This window comes from Hemitrygon akajei, chromosome 7 (assembly GCF_048418815.1).
Source record: "Hemitrygon akajei chromosome 7, sHemAka1.3, whole genome shotgun sequence".
Lineage (NCBI taxonomy): Eukaryota > Metazoa > Chordata > Chondrichthyes > Myliobatiformes > Dasyatidae > Hemitrygon > Hemitrygon akajei.
In genome coordinates, this window is record NC_133130.1 from 157,544,320 (window position 1) to 157,564,208 (window position 19,889).

The 19,889-nt window shown below is 42.7% G+C and overlaps 1 protein-coding gene across 4 annotated transcripts in view; it reads left to right on the forward strand.

Annotated features, from left to right (window-relative positions):
• The first annotated feature begins 12,171 nt into the window (after positions 1-12,171).
• The window catches only part of LOC140731053 (retinoic acid receptor RXR-alpha-A), a 121,882-nt gene continuing 114,164 nt past the window's right edge, over positions 12,172-19,889 (forward strand). The window contains exon 1 of one of the 4 annotated variants that reach the window (XM_073052276.1): positions 12,172-12,299. The gene's annotated coding sequence lies outside the window, so the exon portion shown is untranslated. The remainder of the gene's footprint in view (positions 12,300-19,889) is intronic. The other 3 variants (XM_073052269.1, XM_073052273.1, XM_073052272.1) reach the window with 3 other exon arrangements.

Genomic DNA, 19,889 nt, shown 5'->3' on the forward strand with positions numbered 1-19,889 from the left:
TGGCATGTATAGGAAACAGGGAGCAAATAAAGTGCTTGAGGAGTATAAAAAATGCAAAAAAAAACTTAAGAAAGAAATCAGGAGGGCTAAAAGAAGACATGAGGTTGCTTTGACAGTCAAGGTGAAGGATAATCCAAAGAGCTTCTACAAGTATATTAAGAGCAAAAGGATAGTAAGGGATAAAATCGGTCCTCTTGAAGATCAGAGTGGTTGGCTATGTATGGAACCAAAAGAAATGGGGGAGATCTTAAATGGGTTTTTTGCATCTGGAAACTGGTATGGAGTCAATGGAAATGAGGCAAACAAGTAGTGAGGTCATGGGACCTATACAGTTTGAAGAGGAGGAGGTGCTTGCTGTCTTGAGGAAAATCAGAGTAAATAAATTCCTAGGACCTGACAGGGTATTCCCTCAGACCATGAAGGAGACTAGTTTTGAAATTGCAGGGGCCCTGGCAAATATATTTAAAATATCGGTATCTACGGGTGAGGTGCCGGAGGATTGGAGGATAGCTCATGTTGTTCCATTGTTTAAAAAAGGCTCTAAAAGTAATCTCAGAAATTACAGGCCAGTAAGTTTGATATCGGTAGTAGGTAAATTATTGGAAGGAGTACTAAGAGATAGGATCTACAAGTATTTAGATAGACAGGGACTTATTAGGGAGAGTCAACATGGCTTTGTGCATGGTAGGTCATGTTTAACAAATCTATTAGACATTTTTGAGGAGGTTACAAGGAAAGTGGATGAAGGGAAGGCAGTGAATGTTGTCTGCATGGACTTCAGTAAGGCCTTTGACAAGGTCCCACATCGGAGGTTAGTTAGGAAGATTCAATCGCTAGGTATACATGGAGAGGTAGTAAATTGGATTAGACATTGGCTCAATGGGAGAAGTCAGAGAGTGGTAGTGGAGGATTGCTTCTCTGAGTGGAGGCCTGTGACTAGTGGTGTGCCACAGGGATCAGTGCTGGGTCCATTGTTATTTGTCATCTATATCAATGATCTGGATGATAATGTGGTAAATTGTATCAGCAAATTTGCTGATGATACAAAGATTGGAGTTGTAGTGGATAGTGAAGAAGGTTTTCAAAGCTTGCAGAGGGATCTGGACCAGCTGGAAAAATGGGCTGAAAAATGGCAGATGGAGTTTAATACAGACAAGGGTGAGGTATTGCACTTTGGAAAGAAAAAACAAGGTAGAACATACAAGGTAAATGGTAGGGCACTGAGGAGTGCAGTAGAACAGAGGGATCTGGGAATACAGATACACAATTCCCTAAAAGTGCCGTCACATGTAGATAGGGTTGTAAAGAGAGCTTTTGGTACATTGGCCTTTATAAATCAAAGTATTGAGTATAAGAGTTGGAACGTTATGATGAGGTTGTATAAGGCATTGGTGAGGCCAAATTTGGAGTATCGTGTGCAGTTTTGGTCACCAAATTACAGGAAGGATATTAATAAGGTTGAAAGAGTGCAGAGAAGGTTTACAAGGATGTTGCCAGGACTTGAGAAACTGAGTTACTGAGAAAGGTTGAATAGGTTAGGACTTTATTCCCTGGAGCGTAGAAGAATGAGGGGAGACTTGATAGAGGTAGATAAAATGATGATGGGTATAGATAGAGTGAATGCAAGCAGGCTTTTTCCACTGAGGCTAGGGGAGAAAAAAACCAGAGGACATGGGTTAAGGGTGAAGGGGGAAAAGTTTAAAGGGAACATTGGGGGGGGGGGCTTCTTCACACAGAGTGGTGGGAGTGTGGAATGAGCTGCCAGATGAAGTGGTAAATGTGGGCTCACTTTTAACATTTAAGAAAAGCTTGGACAGGTACATGGATGAGAGGTGTATGGAGGGATATGGGCCAGGTGCAGGTCAGTGGGACTAGGCAGAAAAATGGTTTGGCACAGCCAAGAAGGGCCAAAAGGCCTGTTTCTGTGCTGTAATGTTCTATGGTTCTAACAAGGTAGAAGTTGGGTGGGTGGGGGGCAGAATCCATAGCCCTAAATCATTTGCTCAGATTAGACTTTAGTGTTTCAGAGCTGTGTAACTATTGGGTTTGAGTGGGGAGAGCAATGGTGTGGTAGATGGATTAAAGATACCAGACAACTTAATAGTCTCACAGAACTAGTCTCGAGAGACTGAGCAAGGCCAGGGTCAGGAGTCCAGAACAGGCAGCAGGTGCAGCCCAGAGTCTGAGGCAGCGGCTGAATTGCAGGGCTGGGCTTGGGCCTGTGTTTGTCTGCACTGTGAGACAAGCCTCTTCTATGGGCAGTGTAGGGATTCTGTGAGGCCTGTTCCCAGGATTGACCCTGGGAATGACCTCTAGCTCTGGGACTGATTACCCAACCTTGGAACTACCCTCAGACATGGATAATGACCCGTAAACTATGAATCTAACCCCTCGCCTAGAAACCAATCCCAGTCATGGCTAAAGACCCAAGTTCAAAGTAAATTTATAATCAAAGTACATACAGTATATATCAGTATGTACTACCTGAGATTCATTTTCTTGTGGGCATTCACAGTAAATACAAAAAAACACGATAGAATCAATGAAAAACTGCACACAACAGAGAGAGACAAACACACAAGGTGTAATAGACAACAAACCGTGCAAATACAACAAAAGGGAAAAAAAGTATTAATAATAATAAATAAACAAACAAACAATAGATGTCGGGAATACACATTGTATTATTCTTAAAAGTGAGCCCAAGGGTTATGGAATCAGTTCATTGTTGGCTGAGTGAAGTTATCCTCTCTGGGTTAGGAACTTGATGGTTGAAGGGTAATAGCTGTTCCTGAACCTGCTGGTGTGGAACCTGAGGCTTCTGTACCTCCTCCCTGATGGTTGCAGCAAGAAGAGAGCATGGCCTGGATTGTGGAGGGCCTTGAAGATGAATGCTACTTTACTGCAACAGGGCTTCTTGTAAATGTGCTCAGTGATGGGGAGGGCTTTGCCTGTGAAGGACTGGTCTGTACCCACTAATTTCTGTAGGTTTTTCTGGAGAAGGGCGTTGGTGTTCCCACACCAGGCCATGATGCCTAGTCAGTGGACTCTCAAAGTTCAAAGTGAAATTTACTATCAGAGGGCCTACGTGTCACCACATACAACCCTGAGTGTCATTTTCTGCGGGCATACTCGGCAAATCTGCAGAGAATTAGCTGTAAACAGGATCTGTAAACTGTAAACATCAGGAGCTGTAAACTGTAAACAAACTGTGCAAATGCAGATAATAAATAAATACCAGTAAATGACAAGCATGAGAAAAAACAAGATAACAGAGTCCTTAAATGAGTGAGGTTTTCCCCTTTTGTTCAAGAGCCTGGTGGTTGAGTGGTAGTAACTGTTCTTGAATCTAGCGGTGCAGATTCTTGGGCATCTGAACATTTTGCCTGATGGCAGCAGCGAGAAAGAGCAAGGCCTGGGTGGGGAGGATCTCTGATGATGGAGGCTGCTTTCCTACGGCAATGTTTCATGTAGATGTGCTCAATGGTTGGGAGGGTTTTACCTGTGATGTGCCAGGCCGAATCCATTACCTTTCGTAGGATTTTCTGCTCAAAGGCATTGGTGCTCCTATACCAGGCCGTAATGCAGCCACTTTCCACCTCACATCCAAGGTTTTCAATGACATGCCGAATCTCCACAGGCTCCTGAGGCAGTCGAGACACTGTCATGCTTTCTTCACAATTATATTTATATGACGGACCCAGGGCAGGTTCTGTGAGTAAACACTCAGGAATTTAAAGTTGCTGACCCTCTCCACCTCTGATCCTCCAATGAGGACTGGCTCATGGGCCTCTGGTTTCTCTCTCCTGCTGAAGTCTACAATCAGTTCCTTGGTCTTATTGACATTGAGTGAGAGGTTGTTATTACACCACTCAGCCTCATTTTCAATCCACTTCAAATTTAAAATTTTTACTCTCCAGTGTGAAGATTTTTGTCAGTTTTAGATGACATGCCGAATCTCTGCAAACTTCTAAGAAAGTAGAGGCACTGCTGTGCTTTCTTCTTAATGCAATTATGTGCTGGGCCCAGGACAGATCCTCTGAAATGACAATGCCGAGGAATTTAAAATTGCTGACTCCCTCCACCTCTGATCCCCTGACGAGGACTGGCTCATAGATCTCTGGTTTCTTCCTCTTGAAGATAATAATCAGCTGCTTGGTTTTGCTGACATTGAGTGAGAAGTTGTTGTTGTGGCAACATTCAGCCAGATTTCCAATCTCCCTCCTATCTGCCACCATCTTTGATTCAGCCTACAATGGCGTTGCCATTAGCAAACTTAAATATGGCATTGGAGCTGTACCTAGTCTCACACTTATAAGTATACAGGAAGCTAAACACGCAGCCTTGTGGTGCATTTGTGGAGGAGATAATGCCCATTCAAATTGACTGGGGTCTGCAAGTGAAGAAACTGAGGACCCAGTTGCACAAGGAAGTATTGGGGCCAAGGTCTTGGAGCTTATTGATTAGTTTTGAGAGGGTGATACTGTTGAATGCTGAACTGTAGTCACCGAAGAGCATCTTGATGTATGCATCCTCACTGTCCCGATACTCTAGAGTTGACACTTGGTACTCCCCCCAAAAAGGCTGACTGACTTTTCTGAGTCTGCATCATGAAGGAAAAAGTGATAAAGTAAATAAATTGGTCCTTTTTCACAGCTGTAGAGCCTCTTCTGTCTGCTCCTTCATTTAATGTTATTAATGATCCTTCCCTTGTGTCCGCCCTCATATCTCATACCCTAATCCTTGATATATCCAAAAAATATATCAAGCTCACTCTTAAATCTATAATTACTAAGTATTCACAGTGTCCTAGAACAGAAAATTCCAAAGATACGCAACCCTGCAGGGAAAGATATTTCTTCTGCTTTCAGTGTTATGTGGCTGACTCATTCTCCTGAGAGTTTGCCCCAGTTATAGACTCTCCATATTGAGAAAATACGCTAAAATGAGGAGACACAGCTCTCAGGTAATTGGAGGAATGCATAGGGGATGTCAGAGGTTAATTTTTGCACAGAAAGTTGAGGCTGCAGAGAACGAACTGCCAAGGGTGGTGCCAGAGGCAGATATATTAGAGACATTTAAGGGACCCTTAGATAGGCACATAGCTGAAAGAAAAATGGAGGGCTATGTAGGAGGGGAAGGGTTATATTGAGGTTGGAATCGATTAAAAAATTAGCACAAAATAATAGGCTGAAGAGTTTGTACTGTGCTGCACTATTCTATGTTCTATTTTCTTAAAAAGCCATCCGCTGACTGCCATAGTACCATAAGACCATAAGATATAGGAGCAGAATTAGGCCATTCAGGCCATCGAGTCTGCTCCACCATTCTATCATGGCTGATCCTGGATCCCACTCAACCCCATACACCTGTCTTCTCGCCATATCCCTTGATGTCCTGACTGATCAGGAAACGATCAACTTCTGCGTTATCTATACCCACTGACTTGACCTCCACCGCAGTCTGTGGCAGAGCATTCCACAGGTTCATGACTTACCTCCATCTGAAAGGTTGCCCCTCAGTTTTGAGGCTGTGCGCTCTAGTTCTGGATACCCCCACCACAGGAAACATTCTCCCCATATCCTTCCTTTCATTGAGATCTCTCTCATATTCTTCTAAATTCCTGTGAGTACAGGCCCAAAGCTGCTAAACACCCCTTCATTCCCGGAATCATCCTTCTGAACCTCCTCTGGACTCTCTCCAATGACAACACATCTTTTCTGAACTACGGGGCCCAAAACTGTTGACAATACTGTGGCCTGACTCGTGTCTTTATAAAGACTCAGCATTATCTCCTTGCTTTTATATTCTATTCCCCTTGAAATAAATGGCAACATTGCACTTGCCTTCTTTACCACAGACTCAACCTGTAAATTAACCTTCTGAAAGTCTTGCTCAAGAACTCCCAAGTCCCTCTGCACCTCTGATGTTTGAACCTTCTTCCCATTTAGATAATAGTCCGCATTATTGTTCCTTTTACCAAAATGCATTATCATACATTTCCCAACACTGCTCCACCTGCCACTTTTTTTGCCTATTCCTCCAAATTGTCTAAATCCTGCTGCAATCACATTCCTTCCTCAGCACTACCTACCCCTCCACCTATCTTCGTATCATCTGCAAACTTTGCCACAAATCCATCAATTCCATTATGCAAATCATTGACAAACAATGTGAAAAGTAGCGGTCCCAATACTGACCCCTGAGGAACACTACTAGTTACGGGCAGCTTACCAGAAAAGGCCATCTTTATGCCTACTTGCTGGGCAAACTCCTCTCTCATGCCTCTGTAATTCCCTTTATTCCATTGCGATACTGATATATGCGACTTATGCTTCTCCCTCTCAGATTGCAGTATGAATTTATTCTTACTTTTTATTATTATTATTACTTTTCCTAAGGGTTCCTTTACATTAAGCTCCCTAATAAAATCTGGATTATTACACAACACCCAATCTAAAATAGTCTTTTTCCAAAGTAGGCTCAAGCACAAGCTACTCTAAAAATCTATCTCATTGGCATTCAACAAATTCCCTCTCTTATGATCTGACGCCAACCTGATTTTCCCAATTCGCTGGTATATTGATGTGCCCATTCCAACTGTGTCATCACATGCCCTTTGCAGCTCACTTTGCAACCTCAACCCCACACCATGGCTACTATTTTAAGGCCTATCTATGATTCCCATAATAGTTTTTTAACCCTTGCAGTTTCTTATCTCCATCCACAAATATTCAACATTCTCTGACCCTATTACATCCTAAAGATGTAATCCCATCTCTTACCAACAGAGACACACCACTGCCTCTGCCTTCCTGCCTGTCCTTTCAATACAAAGTATGTCCTGACCAAGGGTCTCGGCCCGAAACATTGACTGCTCGATTCCACGGATGCTGCCCGACCTGCTGAGTTCCTCCAGCTTGTCTGTACGTGTTGATTTGACCACAGCATCTGCAGTGTACTTTGTGTAAAGTATATCCTTTGATGTTAAGCTCCCAACTATGGCCTTCTTTCAGCCACAACTCAGTGATGCCCACAACGTCATACTGACCAATCTTTAATTGTGCCATGAGTTTGTTCACCTTATTCTGAATTCTACGCACCTACCGTCCTGCATTCTTCACCCTTTTGAATTTTGCCTCAGTGGTACAATTTAACTCTTTTCTCTGTCTGCATTTGTACCCAATCATGAGCTTGTCCTTCCATGTTACACCCGTCATCAACTTGTAAACCTGCTGGCTTCTCCTCAGTTCTATCGTACTGGTTCCCATCCTCCTGCCGTATTAGTTTAGACCACACCCAACAGCTCCAGCAACCTGCCGGCATGAATATTGGTCTTCCTCGGATTCAAGTGCAACCCATCCCTTTTGTACAGGTCACACCTGTCCCAGAAGAGGTTCCAATTATCCAGAAATCTGAACCCCGGTTCCCCCCGCCCCCCGCTCCAGTTCTTCTGCCACCTCATTCTATTCCTGTCCTCACTGACGCGTGGTACAGACAGCAATCCTGAGATTACTACCATTGAGGTCCTGCTTCTCAACTTCCTTCCTATCTTCCTGTATTCTGTTTTCAGGACCTCTTCCCTTTTTCTACCTTTGTCATTGGTACCAATACGTACCACATCTTCCGGCTGCTCACCCTCCCTTTACAGGATATTGTGGACATGTTCAGAAACTTCAGTGACTGCCACCTGTATCTCATTTTTGCACCCACAGAATCTCCGGTCTGTCCCCCTTATTACTGCTGCCATCCTCTTCAGTTCCCTAACCTTCTGAGCCACAGGGCCAGACTCAGTGCCAGAGGCACATCTGCTGTTGGCTCCCCCAGGTAGGCCTTCTCCCCCCAACAGTACTCAAAATGGAGTATTTCTTGTTGATGAGGACGGCCACAGGGGTGCTCTCCACTATCTGAAGTTCTCCCTTCCCTCTCCTGACAGTCACACATTTACCTGTCTCCTGTGGCCTTGTGGTGACTACCTGCCTGTAGCTCCTGTCTATTACCACCTCACTTTCCCTAACAAGCTGAAGCTCATCGAGTTGCAGCTCCAGTTCCCTAGCAGCTGCATCTCGAAGCCCCTGGTGCAGATGTGGCCATCAGGGAGTCTGGTAGTCTCCCGGAAGTCCCACATCTGACGCTCAGAACACAACACTGGCTCTGTAGACATCCCTCCTATTCTCTCAAGAAAGAAGAAATAAAAAATAAGTAATTAATTTGCCTACTTATCTTGCCTCTGCCTGTTCTCACCGAAGCCCTGTTGAGCCAAGGCTTACCACTTTGACTAAGACAACTCCGAAAGAAGGTTCCACGATGACCGCTCTGCTAGATGGTACCTCTCTTTTATGTAGGCTGGGTTTTTAAATCTCTTTGCTGGACTTGCGTGAGAGTGCTCCTCCTGCGTCTGTGCCGTGCTCCAAACGATTCCCTCCTGCTGAAAAAAACTACCCTGTCTGATCTCTCAGAATCACAAATCTTAATGAGTATGCCAAGATTCTACCACAGTATTTACTGAAGCTGAATGTGAACCAGTCCTCACCTCACAGAAACATACACTTGATGGCCATTTTATTAGGTACTCCTGTCCATTAATGCAAATATCCAATCAGCCAATCATGTGGCAGCAATTCAATTCATAAATGTATGCAGGCATGGTCAAGAGGATCAGTTGTTGTTCAGACCAACCATCAGAATTTGGAAGAAATGTGATTTAAGCGACTCTGACTGTTGACTGATTGTTGGTGCCAGATGGGGAGGTTTGAGTATCGCAGGAACTGCTGACCTCCTGGGATTTTCTCACACAACAGTCCCCAGAGTTCACAGAGAATGGTGCAAAAAAACAAAAACTACCCACTGAGCAACAGTTCTGTGTTCTTGTTAATGAGAGAGGTCAGAGAAGAATGGCCGGGCTGGTTCAACCCGCCAAGAATGCGACAGTAACTCAAATACCATGCGTCACAACAGTGTGTGCAGAAGAACATCTCTGAACGCATGGCACATCAAACCTTGAAGTGGATGGCCATGGAGTGGAATAAATAGTAAATGTCTCAACACCAATTCCTTTGGTACACTGCTAGTTACAGGCTTCCATGCATAAAAGCAAACCACTACCATTATCTGTGTCTATTACTAACCCAGTTATCAGATCAAAGTTGCCAACATGCCTTGATTCCCATGTGCTGTTGCAGTTTTGACCCAGCCTTCCATGTGGGACCTTGTCAAAGGTGGTATTGGTCCACGTAAATCACATCAAAAGCACCACACTCATCAATATGCAGTACTTAGCTAACTCCTTAAGAGACTCTGACCTATGGTAGGCAAAGTTTTAAATATCTCTGTTGGAGTCCCAGCAATGTCTTCCCTCGACTTATATAGCGGAAAGTACCTGGACTGGGCCTGCACACACAATATGCTGGAGGAACTCAGCAGGTCAGACAGCATCTATGAAAAGGAATAAAAATGTTTTTGGCCAAGACTCCTCATCAGGATGAAATGAAATCAGGCCTCCTCATCAAGACAAAAATGAAATTAAACAAAGTGAAGATGTAATCATTTAAGGGAAATCATATTTGACTAATCTTTCGGAGTTCTTTGATTATATGACTGGCAAACTAAAATAAGGGGGATTAGTAGATGAGGACTATTTCAATTTTCAGAAGGCTTTGATAAAGCCCCCATCCAGGATTTTGATTGACAAGCACATGAAACTGGGGGTAATATTCTGACAAGCACTTGGTTAACAGACAGGAAGCACACCAAAGCTCTTTCTAGGCTGGTAAGCTGTAACTCATGGAGAACCACAGATACTGATGTTTAGGTCCCAGCTATTCACAGTTTGTAACAATGATTTGGCTGAGGGAATCCAGCTTCATAATTCCAAGTCTTTGATGATATATAACTATATGGGATTGTGAATGGTTAGGAGAATGTAAAGAGTCTTTAAGATGATTTAAGCATCTTAATAAATAAGTGGGTAGGAACATAATGAGGAAAAACATGAAGTTATCCACATTATTCAAAGATTCAAAGGTTTGTTTTATTATGAAAGCTAACAACTCTGAAATTCTTCTATTCTCTCGGTAGCCATGAAACCAAGAAAGAAAGAAATGAAAAGCAGCACGATCATCAACCCCCAAATCCCCCCCCCCAAAAATGAACAAAAATGGAACAGACACATCAGTTCAGTTCAGTTTCAGTTTATTGTCATTTAGAAACCACAAATGCAATGCAGTTAAAAAAAGAGACAACGTTCCTCCAGAATGATATCACAAAAGCACATGACAAAACTGACTACACCAGAAAATCCACGTAACGTTTGGCAATCCCCAATTCAGAGTCCGGAGAGGCTGCTGTGTATTAATATCGCGCTACTGTCTTAGCGCGTTGCCTGGAAAGGAGTTCCAAATCCACCAGACAAAACAAGACTAAAAACTAAAGCTACAAGACCTGCACAAAACCACATAGTTACAACATATAGTTACAACAGTGCAAACAATAGCTTAGTTGATTAAAAAAAACAGACCATGGGCATAGTAAAAATAGTCCAAAGATATTAAAAGACTATAAGTTCAAAAGAAACCACCACACAGTTTCTACAAGTCCTCAGGGTCCCAATAGACTCGTCATCCCACGCGGGCGGGATAACCCCCAAATCCCACCTCTCCCCCAAAAAAACGAACAAAAATGGAGCAGGCACATCAACACCCAAATCTCTCCTCCCGCACAAAAAGCGAGCAAAACAGATCAGGCACAGTTGTGTCTTTTTTCCACCAAAAGAGTAAAGCAAATAATTTTTTTAAAAAAACAACAGACTGGGAAAGTTGACATTTAATGGAACTTTGACAGGCAATACCTAAGGAGAGGAATAAACAGCCAACATTTCAGGCTGAGACCCTTTTCTTGGCCCAAAATATCCATTGTTTATTCCTCACCTATTGCATAGATGCTACCCGATCTGCTGAGTTCCTCCATTTTTTGCGTGTGTTACTCTGGATTTCCAGCATCTGTGGAATCTTGTGCTCAAAGTAACCTAGTTGTCCCTGTTCTACTGGTACCTGTATTGGGACGATTTGAGGAGTGCTCTATTGGCGCTTGTATTGGAAAGGTTTGAGGTGTGTTCTGCTGGTGTCTGTAGTGGGAGGCTTTGAAGTGTATTTTGCTGGTGTCTGGATTGGAAAGGTTTGAGATGTGTTTTGCTGGTGTGGTATTGGGAGACTTTGAGGTATGCTCTGCTGGTGTCTGTATTGGGAGGGTTTAAGGTGTGTTTGCTGATGACTAGTGGGAGACTTTGAGGTGTGTTCTGCTGGTGTCTGTTTTGAGAGGGTTTGAGGTGTGTTCTGCTGGTGTCTGTTTTGAGAGGGTTTGAGGTGTGCTCTGCTGGTGTCTGTATTGGGAGGGTTTGTGGTCTGTTCTACTGGTGTTTGTATTGAGAGGGTTTGAGGTGTGCTCTGCTGGTGTCCGCATTGAGAGGGTTTGAGGTGTGCTCTGCTGGTGTCTGTATTGGGAGGGTTTGCAGTCTGTTCTACTGGTGTTTGTATTGAGAGGGTTTGAGGTGTGTTCTGCTGGTGTCTGTAGTGGGAGGCTTTGAAGTGTATTTTGCTGGTGTCTGGATTGGAAAGGTTTGAGATGTGTTTTGCTGGTGTGGTATTGGGAGACTTTGAGGTATGCTCTGCTGGTGTCTGTAGTGGGAGGCTTTGAAGTGTATTTTGCTGGTGTCTGGATTGGAAAGGTTTGAGATGTGTTTTGCTGGTGTGGTATTGGGAGACTTTGAGGTATGCTCTGCTGGTGTCTGTAGTGGGAGGGTTTAAGGTGTGTTCTGCTGGTGTCTGTTTTGAGAGGGTTTGAGGTGTGTTCTGATGGTGTCTGTATTGGGAGGGTTTAAGGCGTGTTTGCTGATGACTAGTGGGAGACTTTGAGGTGTGTTCTGCTGGTGTCTGTTTTGAGAGGGTTTGAGGTGTGTTCTGCTGGTGTCTGTATTGGGAGGGTTTGCGGTCTGTTCTACTGTTGTTTGTATTGAGAGGGTTTGAGGTGTGCTCTGTTGGCCCCTGTTCCACAACCAGCCTCTGTTAAGGTGGGAGAAGTTGTAAATAATCGACTAAACGCACACGCTTTCTCCTTGCGCTTTGCGAGTTAAGCAACTCCTCTCATTCCAGTCAATCACAGTGACTGCTGAAGCCTGTTGGGATTTTTTTTTTAGTCGCTGTGACTACTCGCTGCAGCCTCGGGGAGTGCGGGAGAGAGAGCGCTCGCTAGGACATGCCTGGGAGCTTCACTGGAGACACAAAGATGACAGAATGAATCTTCAGGTAAGACCGCTGACAGCGAAGCGGGGAGAGGAGTGCGGTTCTGTGGAGTCGCGTGTAATGCGCTTTTTTTCCCCCCAGGCTGTTGTGGCAGGGGGGATTTGCCTCCCGGTGCCTCTGTTTGTTAGACTGGGCTGCGCGTTTGTTTGTCCTCTCTTGCAACACTGAATGTTGTACAAGTTTTATTTGGTCACACTGTTCGTACCGATTGCTCAATCGAGACCTTTACGTGAAAGGCTGAGCAAGCAAAAGCTCCAGCTGCTGTTTGCTGTACTGGAGAGGCTGGGGGGATGGGTTCCTCCCAGTTTCGGCGATCCGCACCACACACACCGCCTGAACTTTTAGTCTTCTAACACGCATTCAAAGAAAGCCCTTTTGTGCTGCGGCACTCCTGTGTTTAATAGATATAAATATAGCTCCTGACTTCTCCAAGTCTGTTTTTTTCCCCAAAGGGGAGGGTTTCACCGTTTATCTGAACGATTTTACAGTTGTGTACGAGTTGTAAAGAGAGAGAGATGTTTTAAACGAGAAAGCGCCATCCCGTAGATTTTTAACTCCTTATTTACAACTTGAGATTTGTCCTGTATTTGGTCGCCTACGTCCGGCTGGTTTGAGCATTTAGGTTGAAGAGCCTGGAGAGAAAGAAAAATAAGTTGTGAAGATTTCATCTTGTCACGTTGCTGTCAGCAATGCTGAGATATGAGGTTGTAGCCCATTTTATTCCAACCATAAAGTAGATTTGTACAAATATCTGGTGTGCAATGATAACGGAAATAACCGCACGGCGCTTCACTCCAAATTAACCGTGCAGTGACTGGGAGTGGGCGTTCAATACAAGCTGAGAATCCACGCCAGTGAACAATCCATCTGCTATTTCTGGTGTTGTGGAGCGTGCAGGGAACTTTATCGTCCGATGGGACTTTAACATCCCCCTCCACGCAGAAAGGCCCGATTTCCAAAGACACGCACACGCCGGAGGACTGATGAAGGGTCTCGGCCCGTAAAGTCGACTGTTCATATCCCGCCGTAGTTGCAGCCTTACCCTGCAGTTCCTCCAGCTCTGTCTGTCTCTGTCTGTGTGTGAGCCCAGATTTCCACCATCTGCAATCTCTCTTGTGTCCGAGGTGATTTTGAAATGTTCTTTTGGGACGCCTGTTTTATACCCTTTCGAAAATTTACTTTAGTCGCAGGAGGCCATTCAGCCCTTTGAGCCTGGTACTGTATTGTTATTGTCACGCCTACCGAGATATTTCTGTTTGCCAGACAGGCACAGGAGAACAGAGTGTAGTCCTGCTCTGTCAGTTATCAAGATTTGGTCTGATTGTAACCTCACCTTTGTATTCCCGTGTAGTCCTGATAACATTTCGCCTTCTCGCTTGTCAAGAATTTATCACCTTCCCACTTTATTCAAATACTTTACTTTCACTGCTTTCTGTTTGAGGAAGAGAATTCCAAGTACTAGTTATTCTCAGTGAGGGGTAAAATCATGTCATCTGTGGAAAATGGGTGGCCCCCTTTTTAAAAAAAGGGATTTCTGGTTCCAAATTCTCCCACATGAATCCTCTCCACATCCATCCTATAAAGCATGAGTTGCCAATCTTGTTTATGTCCTGGACCACTACCATTAAGCAGGTTGGAACCCCCTGCTGGAAAGGGAAAAAGTATTGTGGTTTAAGTTGCAATGGGTTTTTCCATTCGATCTGCACCTTGTACAGATCTGCATGTGGTGGGCTGATAGTGTGGGTGCCAAACACATTCTCTTCTCCTGACTTCACAATGAATGACCAACTGGTGTGTACTGTGTCCTTGAATACCAACAGCTGAACCATGGTGAAGGGGCTGCTGGCTTCTAGTGTCTATGTACCAATTCTCATCAAGTAATTCTTTTACGATTTCTCAAACCTTAGAACCCACTTCTTTGCACAATCCCAAAGCAGAGAAGAAAACACTGCTGATGTTGCAAAACTGGTACGAAAATAAAGTCCTCAAAGATACTTGGGCAGACCATGCAGAGGGAAAGGAACGAAACTGATGTTCCAGACTGCAGGCTTTTCATCAGAATGAGAGGAAAAGTCATTGATCTGAACCATTAACTTTTCGCCTTTCTCCTCAGATACTCGCTGAGCTGCTGAGTGTTTCCAGTGATTTCTTTTTTGATTCTTTTTGCCTGCTTCTGACAATGTCAGTTGTCTGCTAATGCCCTGGTGAAGCGTCTTGGGAGCCGTTTGCTATATTTGATTGTGCCACTTGGTCGCACGTGAATCTGCAGACATGGGTATTGTTCCGTGGGCAAATGTGATCCCAAATAAACATCCTTCACCAGTGATCCCAGTTAGTGACAGTCCAAGTTCCAAGTAAATTCCTTATCAAAGTACCCACATGTCACCTATACCACCCTGAGATTCATTTTCTTGCAGGCATTCACAGTAGAACAAAGAAATACAATAGAATCAATGAAAACCACACACAAAGATTAACAAGCAATGTGTAAAAGAAGACAAACAGTGCAAATACAATAAAAAACTGAATAATAATAATTAGTAAATAATACTAAGAACATGAGTTGTAGAGTCCTTGAAAGTCAAGTCACTTTTTATTGTAATTTCAACCATAACTGCTGGTACAGTACACAGTAAAAACGAGACAATGTTTTTCAGGACCATGGTGTTACATGAAACAATACAAAAACTAGACTGAACTACGTAAAAACAACACACAAAAAAACTACACTGGACTACAGACCTACCCAGGACTGCATAAAGTGCACAAAACAGTGCAGGCATTACAATAAATAATAAACAAGACAATAGGCACAGTAGAGGGCAGTAAGTTGGTGTCAGTCCAGACTCTGGGTATTGAGGAGTCTGATGGCTTGGGGGAAGAAACTGTTACATAGTCTGGTCGTGAGAGCCTGAATGCTTTGGTGTCTTTTCCCAGACGGCGGGAGGGAGAAGAGTTTATATGAGGGGTGCGTGGGGTCCTTCATAATGCTGTTTGCTTTGCGGGTGCAGCATGTGGTGTAAGTGTCTATAATGGCGGGAATTGTATTCCGTGGTCAGTTCAGTGCCGTGGTGAGTGAAGTTATCCAAACCAACGCACACAAAATGCTGGAAAGAACTCAGCAGGTCAGTTGACTTTTCCACAGACCTGCTGAGTTCCTCCAGTGTTTTGTGTGTGTTGCTTTGGATTTCCAGCACCTGCAGAATTCCTCGTATTAGTGAAGTGGTCCACACTGGTTCAGGAGTCTGATGGTTAATTCTGTGGTTTCACAGTCAAACTTCAGCCTGTCCTCACAGGGTATCATTTTGTGAAAAGTAGGCATATTATCTAACCAGTTGTCCCTTTTGCATCTCTCCCCCAGTTTCTTTCATTGTGCGTCACGTTGGATGAGTATATACGCTGGGAGTTTGCATCGGTACAGCAGGGAGAGCAAGTGTCCTAAGCCCGTAACTTAGTGAGAATCTGTGCCCTTCTGAGAATTAGTTGTAGATTATTATTTATTAATATGCGGGATTTTCCCATTACCAGATTTTCTTTACCACCTAACTACGGGATCTGATTCCTTCAGAGAATATGCTAAGGCTTCTGCAGAATTCGTTGATGAAATCTAGTTGCATTTTAACCTTTTCCCACTGAGTCTGAGTGTTTAAATTCAATGATTTTGTGAACGTCTACTGGCGCTTCAGGTGGTGAGCTGCCACCTTGAATTTCTGCAGATCTGCCGGTGAGAGAGCCCCACCAGTGTGCTCCTGTCACCCGCACTTTGTGGGTGTTGGTGCCTGTGGTGCCCGCACCCTGTTGGGAGTCAGCTAGTGGAGCCCAGATGGAGTCAGCACCTTGAGCGAGGGAGAGCGATAATGATGGGGGGGGGGCAGTGGGGGCAATGTGATGCTGAATTCAAAATTGTTGGCAGACATAAAAGCATGTCACAGCTGCCTGGCGCTGTTTTCAGTAAATATAGAGTGAGATCTGCAGCCATGCCTGGGCACTGTCACATGGTGCTGACTGGCTGACCCAGATTTTCATTTACTGCATAATCATGGGACGTACTTCGTCCAGAGAACCTGCAAAAGCTTTTGCAGGATTCATGGGTGAGGTCGAACTGTGTTTTACCCCTTTTGCATTTGCCCAAGTTTAAGACTTCATACTCGGTGAAGTTTAGAAAGCTATTTACACTAAACACGCCCACTGCTACTTTATCAGAAAAAGTTTCCAACTGAATCAAGTGGCAGGGATCTGTATTTACTGTGGATTTTGGACCTTGTTGGGCTGTGTTTTTCTGCCCTGTAAGGACAAAGCAAGCTGATTACACTAACCACTGATTCCCTTCACTGCTATTTTAGACTAATCATTACAGTCTAGGCATTCTGTTTGGCCCTGAGGTCCTGTTTGGCCAACCACAGAGTATCCACCTGTTTCCCGAAGCTTTCAAATCCTACCTGGAACATCATCTATGTCTACACATTGGAAGAGTCTCCTCGACCGTCATGGTGTCCTGGCCGTTTCCCCACACTTTATTAACTAGTCTTCCAAAGCTGTGCTGCCTGTATCCTAATTCCCAACATAACCCATATCCCTATCACCTCTGTGCTCGCTGACCTAGGTTGGATCCTAGTCAGGAAACGCATTTTATTTAAAACTCGCATCTTTGTTTTCCTACGGCTTCATGGCATTGCCTCTTACTATTTCTGTAACTTTTTTCAGCCCTACAAACCTCTGAAAGTTGTACTCCAACTATCTGCTCAGTCATAATTTTTTCAATTACGCTCAGTAATTCTGTCCGTGAACCTACCTCCGTTCATCTCCTATTTTCTCACAGAGGCAGACTTTCTGTGACTTGATTCACTTTTGTCTGAAGCACTGTGGTGTATTTTGTTACAGTTACTATTATCGTGCATTATATATTTTGTGTAAATCAAGTATTTCAGGATCCATATTCCCAACCCCCTTTATATTGCAAAGAATAATTACTGAGACTGATTATTTATGTATTATTGTATTATTTATGTCATCCCTCTATTATGGACCAAGCTTATTCAGCTTGGAAGACTAAAGGTATACTACGATTTTCTGATTTATTTTTGGATAATTCTTTTATGTCTTTTGAACAATTATCTAATAAATATAATTTGCCTAGATCTCATTTTTTAAGATATTTACAGATTAGGAATTTTTTAAACACTGTACTTCCTACCTTTCCAAATCTTGTTTCTTTGGGTATTTTGGAGAAATTGTTAGAACTAAATCCTTTTCAGGAAAGTGTAATATCAAATGTTTACAGTATAATTATGAAAATACGTTCAGAGGCCTTTTATAAGATTAAAAATGATTGGGAAAGAGAACTTAACTTTACTATCCCTATTGAGAATTTGGATAAAATTCTTCAATTAGTTAATTTATCCTCTATATATGCTAAACATTAATTGATACAGTTTAAAGTAGTGCACAGGGCTCATATGTCCAAGGATAAATTGGCTCATTTTTATTCCCACATGAATCCTATATGTGACAGATGTCATTCTGAGATAGCTTCTTTAATTCATATGTTTTGGTCATGTCTGCTTTTGAAAAAATATTGGAAAGACATTTTCGATATTATTTCCACGGTATTGAACATTGATTTACAACCTCATCCTATTACTGTAATCTTTGGTTTACCAATGATAGAGTCAATTCATTTATCTTCTTCTGCTTGTCGGATGATTGCATTCCTTACATTAATGGCTAGAAGATCTATTTTGTTGAATTGGAAAGAAATTAATCCCCCTACCATATTTCATTGGTTTTCTCAAACTATGTTATGTCTAAATTTGGAAAAAATTAGAAGTGTATATGATCCTTCTATTACATTTGAAAAGACTTGGAGGCCATTTATTCAATATTTTCACATGATGAAATTCGACCCTGTTCCAACCCTATTTGTTTTTCTGGTTTTGATTATATGTATGTTGAGAGGATCGGAGTTGGGGACACTGATGATTCTTTGTCTTTTTATAGATACTATAAATAGCCCATTAGAAAAAAAAATTTCTTCCCCTTTTTCCTTTTTTTCTCTTTATTAGTTAGTGGTTAGTTTGTTAGATTAGTTTTTCTTAGGGCAATAATTTTTTTTTTCTCTTTTTCTCTTTTCTTTTTCTCAACATGATATACCTAATTTTTTGTTGTTGTTTCGTTTATATGATAGTTGTATCATTCATGATTTGGGAAGACTTAACTATATTGTACTTATTGCTTGTGTATCCTTTTATGTTCATTTTAATTTTGTAATCCCAATAACTGTATTAATCTTATCATGTTGATATTAATAAAAAGATTGAAAAAGAAAAGATTATTTATGTCTGTGTTAACACAAATACAAATTTTCGGGTGACGCAATCAATGCAGTGATTTGTACTTTTTCCCCCTTTGCCTCTCTTTGTGTGACGAGTGGAAATATCACCACCGGTTGGCAGGAATGGTATTTCACGTCTCGTTATTCTGCTGCTGAGATTAGTTGCCCCTTTAAGGCTGCACATGTGGGAATAGCACAGACACCTGACTCAATCACTTATATAACTCTTTCTTCGCGGCCGAAGTTGAAATTTGCAAAAAGTGTTACAATCAGAATCAGGTTTATAATCACCAGCATGTGTCGTGAAACTTGTTAACTTAGCAGAAGCAGTACAATGATAATATGGAAAGAAAAATAAATAGGTAAATCAATTACAGTAGGTATATATATGTATATGAATCAATTTAAAAAATAGTGCAAGCACAGAAATAATATATATGAAAAGAAAGTGAAGTACTGTAGTGTTCATAGATTCAATGTCCATTTAGGAATCGGATGGCAGAGGAGAAGAAGCTGTTCCTAAATCACTGAGTGTGTGCCTTCAGGCTTCTGTACCTTTTTCCTGATTGTATCGATGAGAAGAGGGCATGCCCTGAGTGATGGGAGGTCCGTAATAATGGTTGTCGCCTTTGAGGCACCACTCCTTGAAGATGTCTTAGATACTACAGAAGCTAGCACTGAAGATGGAGCTGACTAATTTTACAACTTTCTGTAGCTTCTTCAGTCCTGTGCAGTAGCGCTGACACCCTCCCCCATACCAGACGGTGATGCAGCCAGTTAGAATGCTCTCCGTGGTATAGAAGTGGATTCAGGTTCCAGGTCAATAGTACTCAGCTTTAAGTAATTAGCTTTTCTCTTTTTGGTTAAAAAAAACTTTGGACCAGGACCATAATACATCTAATGAGTTATATACAATATTCATAAATCTCAGTAAGGTAAGAAAATTAACATCTGCATGCAATTTTTATTAATTTTCCCCATACTTTTAATTTCTGTATTTATTCTGATACTCCCCGTGAAAATTAGTCATACTGTAATTCAGTATTTTGGCTGAGTTGCACACTTGGGAAGAGTCAACTCTTGTTACAGATCCTGACTCTAATCTAGCTTCACACCAAGTAAAACACCACTGGAATTCCAGGCGGGCAGTGGTGCCCCGGGTGCTGGGGGAAGTGCTGTACCTGTGAAAACGTGCGCGAGTGAACACTGTCAGAAAGAGTGCTGAAAGAGTTCCGAACCATTGGAATGACTGTAAAGTTAAT